Here is an 8,446-nt window from a genome sequence, read left to right as displayed (position 1 = left end):
GACGACAACACCACACACTACCTCCCAGCTCGTAGGGGCGGATTGAGCGCGCGCCTCGCCGCCTTCCCCTGACGGCATGGATTGGGGCGAGCTCGAGTTGTCCACCAACAACGAGGGGCGGCACAAGAATCCATCCATTGCTTGCATGGACTTGTTTTCAAAATGGAAAATGGGGAACGGTTTTGGATTCAAATTTCAAATTGACACAAGTCTCTCTCTCTCTCTCACACACACACACAGCCTGGTCAAAAAGGAGAGAAAAGACCAATGAGCGGGCACGCAAAGTCGCAGACAGGTCTACAGTCTCCAGGAGTCAATGAGCACGCAACCTCTACACCCCTGCACACTGCAGCTGCAGCGTACAGGCTACGCTCCAACGGACCGCACCAAGCTCGAGGCCGCCGCCGCCGCCATGCCCCTCCGGCGCCTCCTAGGCCTCTCCGGCCGCCTCCGCCGCCCCCTCTCCACCGTCGCCTCCTCGCACCCACCGTGCCACCGCACCCTCTCGACCGCCGCCTCCTCGGACCCACCGTGCCCCGCCCTCTCCACCGACGCCGCCTCCTCGAACCCACCGCGGCGCCGCACCCTCTCCACCGCCGCCTCCACGCTCCCGCCGTGGGTCATCATCGACAGCACGTCGCCCGTCGACGAATCGTCGTCGGCGCCGGGCGCGCGTCTCCGCCCCGTCGACCCTCCGCGCGTCTCCAGCATCTCCGTCCCGGCGCACGTCATCGACGCCAGGGAGCGCCCCGCCGCCGGCAGCAACGTCGTCCAGGTCCTCGGCGGCCGCGTTGACGCCGCCAGCGCCGACGGCCACCTCCTCCTCACCCACTACGACATCCTCGGGCCCGAGGGTGACCGCGAGTCCTGGAACCTGACCGCCGACATGGAGGCCGAGAGCTGCATCTGCAACCCCGTCACCGGCCAGCTGCTCCGCCTCCCGTACCTCAACGGGCCCAGGAAGAGGCCGGAGTACCGCCACATGGGCCTCCTCACCAAAGCCGGCGATGGGGACGCGCCTCACCGGTTCGCCGTCGCCGAAATCGTGCACCAGCGTGACCGCGTCGTCATCGACCGGTTCCTCCCGGAGACTGGCCGGTGGGAGCTGGTGCTCGGCCTGCCGTGCCACCCGCCGCTCAAGTGGGAGATGGAGATGAACCAGGAGACGGTGGCCTTCGGCGACCGCCTCTGGTGGGTCGACCTCACCCGCGGCGCCATCTCCGTCGACCCCTTCAGCCACCGCCCGGAGTTCCGCTTCGTCGGGCTGCCGGAGGGCAGCAGCCTCACCCTCACGGACTTCAGAGAAGCCCCCACAGCGACGTTCATGAAGGAGGTGGCCAAGTACCGGCGCATCGGCGTCAGCGACGGGAGGCTGCGCTACGTCGAGGCTTCTCTTCACGCCCCGTTCCTGCTCAGCTCCTTCGTGCTCGACGACGACGAGGGCAGGAGCTGAACGCTGGAGCGCCAGGTGGAGCTCGGGCGGGTGTTGGAGGATGGAGGCCACCCATGCCAACAGGGGAAGAGGCCGCCGCAGATCGCCGTCATCGACCCGCTCAACGTCGATACCATCTACATCACCGTCGGCGAGCAGAAGCACATCGTCGCCGTGGACATTTACCAAGGCAAGGTGATCGCGAGCTCTCCGCTTCAAAACGGATACCGTTCGCTTGTACCATGTGTGCTTCCACCCTCGCTTGGATCAAGCCGGATCCCTACCTACGGCAGGTAATCCATCACCTCCTTGTTCTGATCGATTGAGGCTTGTGCATTTCAGATACAGTAGAAAATTTCTGTGCGGGTGCCGATTTGTTGGTAGGATTGGTGCTATTGATCTGCTTACACCGTCTTACTGTAGATTGGCAGTTCTCTGTTCGGTAGTGGCGTTCACTCAAGCAAGTGCACATCATCTTTCTTTCTGTCATTTGTGCTTGCTCCTCTTCTTATTTTCGCAGATCGTTTTCGATTCTAGATTATCACAATGGCACATTCTCTTCTTTTAGGGTTAAATAATGTATGTTTTTTTTTTTGACTGAAGGAGCTCAAAGCTCCCAATTTCATTGCCTGAAATTGATAAACAGTTAAATAATGTATATGCGCCCATGAACTATGTTCATTCATAGAACGACATAGCTATGCATGTTATTTCAATCATGTATTTCAAAATGTACAGTGTTCTACAACTACATTATATATTCATGAATCCATCTCTCAATAATCTTGTTCAGGAAGGTACCTGAAAGGTTGTTGTTTTTACATATATAAGCACTCCTGTGCAATTATTTAGTTAACTGACCACCCAAGTTTTGTCGTCTGAATAAATTAAATCCCCTGGCGGGTCACAGGCTATGTGTTACCTGTGATGAACTCTTCATGTTCTGTTGTAGTATGTTCCAGTTCTGTTCCCTTCCCTGTCACAATTGTTATCAGCAATTCATACTGTACGTAAACCATGAGCTGTGATGTTTCAGTTCTGGATCTTTTCTTTAGTAAGGAAGGGCATCTGAAGCAAAACAATTAATCCCACTTTGACAAAAGATGCAAATCATGTTCCAAACGGAATTATTTTGATAGTGGTAGCAATTTGATGTTGCGGTATGGTGCATGGTCTCGACAAATGCTACTGGCATTATTTCTGAACTTTGTTACTAGTAAAGAAATAACCAGTCTAAGGCAGCACCCATGCTTCGTCTTTTCGTAATTATGTTGATATATCTGATTGCCCAAACCGAATGCAGAGTTGCAACTTAAAGTTAGGCTGATGTTTTCTCCCATTGTAGGAACCCTCTCCATGACTTCAAAAAGGTCACTGGGCCATCATCAACGCCATTTTAGGTAGAATTCTTCTGAGAAAGTACTCAAGGTATATCTTGTCAGAGTAGATTTTGATGTAGTTTTTCCCTGTTTTACCATATCATGAATATGATGTCGCTTTTCTGTTTAAGAAATGTAATAGTCTTCAAGAGCATGCTAAAATGAAAACAATCTATTACTCTTTGGATATTTACTCTTTGGTGTTGGTAGTGTTGAAGAGTGTTAGCAAAACCTCGGCCTTGGGTTGAACAGCAGGCGTGTAGTCAAAAGTGACTACACCTTATATGTGGCTACGCCACTAAATGGCATCACCATGATGATGGTCCTGCCCCCATCCGTAAACCGCATATTTTGCGGTACAGTAGAGGAAGGGAGTGCTACAGACGCCATTTGCATACGTGTCATACCTCTGGAAGACAATGCTGATGTATTTGCATCTGAAACACTTGAACTACCATCCTTAGCCTTCGGAAAGTAGTGGCTACTCTCGGGTGAACTACACCCGAGTTAGCAAAATATTGAAAAAATGTGATCAAACATTGTCCAAAAAATCTGAAATTTTGGGACATGAAACATTATCAGATGTTTGAGGTTCTTGCAAAATTTCACCTAAAAATAACATCTGAGGAGCTCTCACCAAAAATAACAAAATCACTGCTCAAACAGTGCACAAAACTTTCAGCAGCGATTTTGTATTTTTCGGTGAGAGCTCCTCAGATGTTATTTTCCGATGAAACTTGGCAAGAACCTCAAACATATGATAAAGTTTGACGTAGCAAAATTTCAGATTTTTTGGATTTCGTTTGATGAACTTTTTTCAACTTTTTTGCTAACTTGGGTGTAGTACACCTGAGAGTAGAAAATCCAGTCTACTTATTCTTCGCTCATCACGTTCATGGTTCCTGTGGTACTGCTGCTTGTCCCAAAAGGGGCAATAGTGCAATATAGAGAGGACAACGAATACATAAGAGGATTCAAACACAGACCCTGTACAAAGCTTTACATTGCTCTAGTACATCCATTAGAACGATAAAAGAAAAGGCATTTTCCATTTCTTGGCCCTGCAGCTGGTGTTTTTTAAGCCATTTGTTCCAAGAGGTCCATTTGCGGTGTATATATTGCTCGGGTAATTGATCGATTCACCGCTAGCTTTACATAAGCGTCTCTTGATTGATTCTATGTGTTCTCACTGAATGCACTGTGAGGATTAATAGTTTTTCACTGATTGCGGATATTTTCTTGCTGATACTTATGTAGGTATCTACCGTTTTTGCTAAGCCAGGAGCTGAAGACAGGAAGAAGAGGCAACACTGAGACGCGCATTCAGTTATCCAAGGGTGGAGTCTAAATTTAGTCATTATCTTGCCAATGCAACTTGGTTATTCTCATAACGTATTTACAACTTGGTGATGCAACTGGCTATATGTATATAAGCCATACTGTTCGCAATGAAAGGGTGGGAAAGAAAAGCATCAACTAAGTAATTTCCCTAGATTAGTTAACTGTAGTTTAGTGGTAGTGGTGCTATCCTCTTCAGTTATCCCTGGACACTTGACAGGTCAAGGCTGTAGAAAGAAGCTAAGCTAGAACATCAGTTAACAGCAACGCTTTTGGAACGCGTCGACGTTCTTGTTTTGATCTTTTGGAGCAAGCTCGCTTCTAGCTCTACTGCTGAAACCTGTATTTATAGCCCGCGTCATTTTTACTAACGGTAGGAATTCCTTCCGACTGTCTACATTTATAAGTTCTGTTCTAGCTTGTACAGTTACATAGAAGAAACTCTAGGGCTAAGCTACACTACTAGTACAATTACAAAAGAAATTGCGACAACATATGTGGCAGCGCAGGGAATATCAGAAAGAAAAAAAAAACCAAGCCTCAAACGAATTATAGATTAGGGAAACGTTTCAGGCCGGGACGCCGGCCGAACCTTCGGCCGGTTGCGAGCCACGCTGGCACCCCGTGACCGTCCAAGACGCGCCCCGCGCGAGACTCCTGTTTATTGTTGGGCCTCATGTGGACCACCCCTCCTCCCTTATCTTTCCCTTAACTGCTGCCTTCATCCCCTACCTCCACACACATCCTTTCCCATGGCCATATTTCTTCTTCCTTTTCCCCGCGCTGCTGCCTACCGGCGGCCGCTGCCGGCCGTGTGCTTTGCCGAGGCAGGGGGACTACCCGACTGCTGCCAGTCCTCCTCCTCCACACATCTTCTCCCCCAAAACATCTCTCCTTCTCTCTCAAATAAGCCATGGTTCAAGACGAGGCAAGGTCTGGGAAGGAGGCTGCAACCGGTGCCCGGGGAGGCTGCGACCGACCATGAGACGGCGAGCATGGTGACCTCAGGACGGCGAGGATGGGGCGACGCTCCTCCGAGAAAACAATCAACGTCGCTATTTTTGCTACATGCTTCAACCAGCGTCGGAATTTGCTACAAATGGCATCGCATACTGCCGCCACCGGTGTCATGATTTGCTGCAATGCACAATCGACCTCGCGTTTTTGCTACAATTGTTGTTGCGTTTTGCTACAACCCTTTTCATTTTTTGCTACATATGTTCAGGCTGAGCTGCGACCCGACGACGGCGGCGATGACTTTTTTGGTGCAACCGTAATAGATTTTTGGTACATCCAGTAACAGTTTTTGCTACATCCATTCTTTTTTCGCTGGCGGCGATACAATGGTGAGATACAACCGCCGATGACGATGACAAGTTTTTTCGCCAAAAAGCTGCAACGGGCATAGTCAAAAGCTGGAACCGGCCATCAGCGGAGCTGCATCTGGTGTGGTGGTGCCCCGGCAGCCATGTCGGGCACCTCTCGCGGAGCTCGACGCCCATGGCCATGGCGACAGCCCCTCGCAGAGCTTGACGGTGAAAAGATGGGTTAAGCGTATGCCTTAGCAGGGACGCGTTGCGTGTTATATATAGGCACAAGAGATTACAGGGTTTAGGTAGTTAGGTTGTTGTAGGATTGATCTCTAAGTCATAATCTATACAAAGGATAGAGATCAACCTAAACATATCCTAACTACTTGGCTACAACACGCACACGCCCACACATGTATACGGTTTATATGTACACCGTATACATCTATAATACATACTTTAACACGCCCCCTCAATCACAACTTTATCAAGTTGAGATTGTTCTTGAATTCTTCCAACTTGCGCCATGACAATGCTTTAGTAAAGCCATCTACAACCTGATCATTAGTAGGAATAAAACGAATGTCCAATAGCTTCTTGGCTACTCTTTCACGAACAAAATGATAGTCTACTTCAATGTGCTTTGTTCTTGCATGGAACACTGGATTTGCTGACAGATAAGTAGCACCAATATTGTCACACCATAATCGTGCAACAGAAGAATGATTTATACCTAGTTCACCAAGCAGACTTTGAACCCATATCAACTCAGCCGTGGCATTTGCTAGAACTTTGTATTCAGCCTCAGTGCTGGATCTAGACACAGTGGCTTGTTTTCGTGCGCTCCAAGATATGAGGTTTGGTCCAAAGAAAACAACAAAACCACCAATTGACCTTCTATCATCAGGACAACCTGCCCAATCTGCATCTGAAAAGGCACTTACCACATTTGAGCTTGACCTTGTGAATTTTAATCCAGTACTCATAGTACCTCTGAAATATCTCAAAATTCTCTTCACTGCAGTCCAATGCTGAAGAGTAGGGGCATGCAAGAACTGACACACCTTGTTGGCAGGAAAACATATGTCAGGCCTTGTAAGTGTCAAGTACTGTAAGGCACCTACCACACTTCTATAGTTTGTGGCTGCTTCGGCTCCCAAGGGCTCCCCTTCTTCCTTGGAAAGTTTCTCAGTGGTTGAGAGTGGCATGTTTGAAACTTTACAACTCATCATACCTGACCTTTTTAATATATCAGACACATATTTTTCCTGACTTAAGACTATCCCATCAGTTACCTTTTTTACTTCTATTCCCAAGAAGTAGTGCAAATCGCCAAGGTCTTTAAGTGCAAAGTCTCTCTTGAGATCTTCCAACTATGCACTGGCCGCATCTTGTGATGAGCTAGCCACAATAATATCATCAACATATACCAACATAAAGATGATTATTTTTCCCTTATTATAGAAGAAAAGTGATGTATCAGCCTTTGAAGGTCGAAAACCAAGCCTTTGAAGTTTATCACTTAACCTAGAATACCATGCTCTAGGTGCTTGTTTCAGACCATATAATGCCTTGTCAAGTTTGCACACATAATGATATTTGTCTTTTACCTCATACCCAGGTGGTTGTTTCATGTAGACTTCCTCCTCTAGAACGCCATGAAGAAATGCATTCTGCACATCCAATTGACGAAGACTCCAACCATTTGATACTGCAACAGAAAGAACAAGTCTGATAGTAGCTGCTTTAACAACAGGACTAAACGTGTCCTCATAGTCAATACCGTACCGCTGTTTAAAACCCTTTGCTACTAATCTAGCCTTGTATCTGTCTATTTCTCCACTGGACTTTCTTTTGACTATGTAAACCCATTTACAATCAATTATGTTTCTGCCTTTTGCTGGAGGAACCAAGTGCCAAGTTTTGTTTCTAATAAGAGCATTATATTCTTCGTCCATAGCATTTTTCCAGTTTTTATCCTCAAAAGCCTCAACCAAGTTTCCTGGCTCACCTATGACAGCTAGGCCACCAAAACGAGCATTACTGTACCTGACCGTGCCATCTGTCTGAACCTTGGGCTTCAAAACTCCATGCTGTGATCTGGTTCTCAGCGGCACAGAATCTGCAGCAGAGGGCCGCTGCACAGAAGATCCGGCGGGATCCGACGCAGCAGACGAACCAGCGAGATTTGGCGCTGCAGACGATCCAGCAGCACCTGATCCGAGGCTGATTTCCTCGGAGCCGGAGCCAGTTGCTCGTTGGGCCACTTGGCGAGGCCCACCAGACGACGCGGAGAGGCGCCTCTCCTAGCGCGTGAGTGTGGTTGGCCCACCTGCGCCGCTGGGCCTGCCTTGGCTTGTCGTGGTCTCACCTGCGGGGCCGCGGGGGGACGCGTGGTCGGTCGCTGGTGTCCCGCCTGACCCCGAGGTGGGTGCGCTGCCACTGCCTGGCGCGGCAGGCGAGGGCGGATCCGCACCGGGATCGCCGCTGTCAGCTCCTCGTGCTCTGCGCTTGTCCTTTGCTGCTGCATAAAATCATAGTGCACAACCAAATTTCCTTCAAAATTTATAGCAGAATTTTCATGAGAATTACCCAAGTGATCATTAGCTATATGTTCGTCCCCATGATCAAGAGGTAGGGAGGAGGAATTTTCAGAGAGGAGAAGGACTTCGGATCTGATAGGTGTACCGGCATTAGGGTTTAACTTGGCAAAGGGAAACACCGTTTCATCAAACACAACGTCCCGAGAAATATAAACACGTCCAGCAGTTATGTCTAGACACTTGAAACCTTTGTGAAGGTTACTGTAGCCAAGGAAAACGCATTGCTTGGAGCGGAATTCAAGCTTGCGAGCATTGAAAGGACGAAGGTTAGACCAACATGCGCACCCAAAAGTACGAAGAGCATGATAGTTTGGTGTTTCATGAAACAATTTTTCTAGTGGAGTTTCAAGATTGGTCACCTTACTTGGTGTGCGATTGATCAAG

At 48.6% G+C, this 8,446-nt stretch overlaps 1 pseudogene; it reads left to right on the top strand.

Annotated features, from left to right (window-relative positions):
• The first annotated feature begins 279 nt into the window (after positions 1-279).
• LOC125555587 lies at positions 280-4,520 on the top strand (annotated as a pseudogene).
• Positions 4,521-8,446: the final 3,926 nt, after the last annotated feature.

The sequence above is a fragment of the Triticum urartu genome, chromosome 5, assembly GCF_003073215.2.
Source record: "Triticum urartu cultivar G1812 chromosome 5, Tu2.1, whole genome shotgun sequence".
Classification (NCBI taxonomy): domain Eukaryota; kingdom Viridiplantae; phylum Streptophyta; class Magnoliopsida; order Poales; family Poaceae; genus Triticum; species Triticum urartu.
Note: the sequence above shows the minus strand (reverse complement) of the source record. Positions and strands in the feature narration are given on the sequence as shown.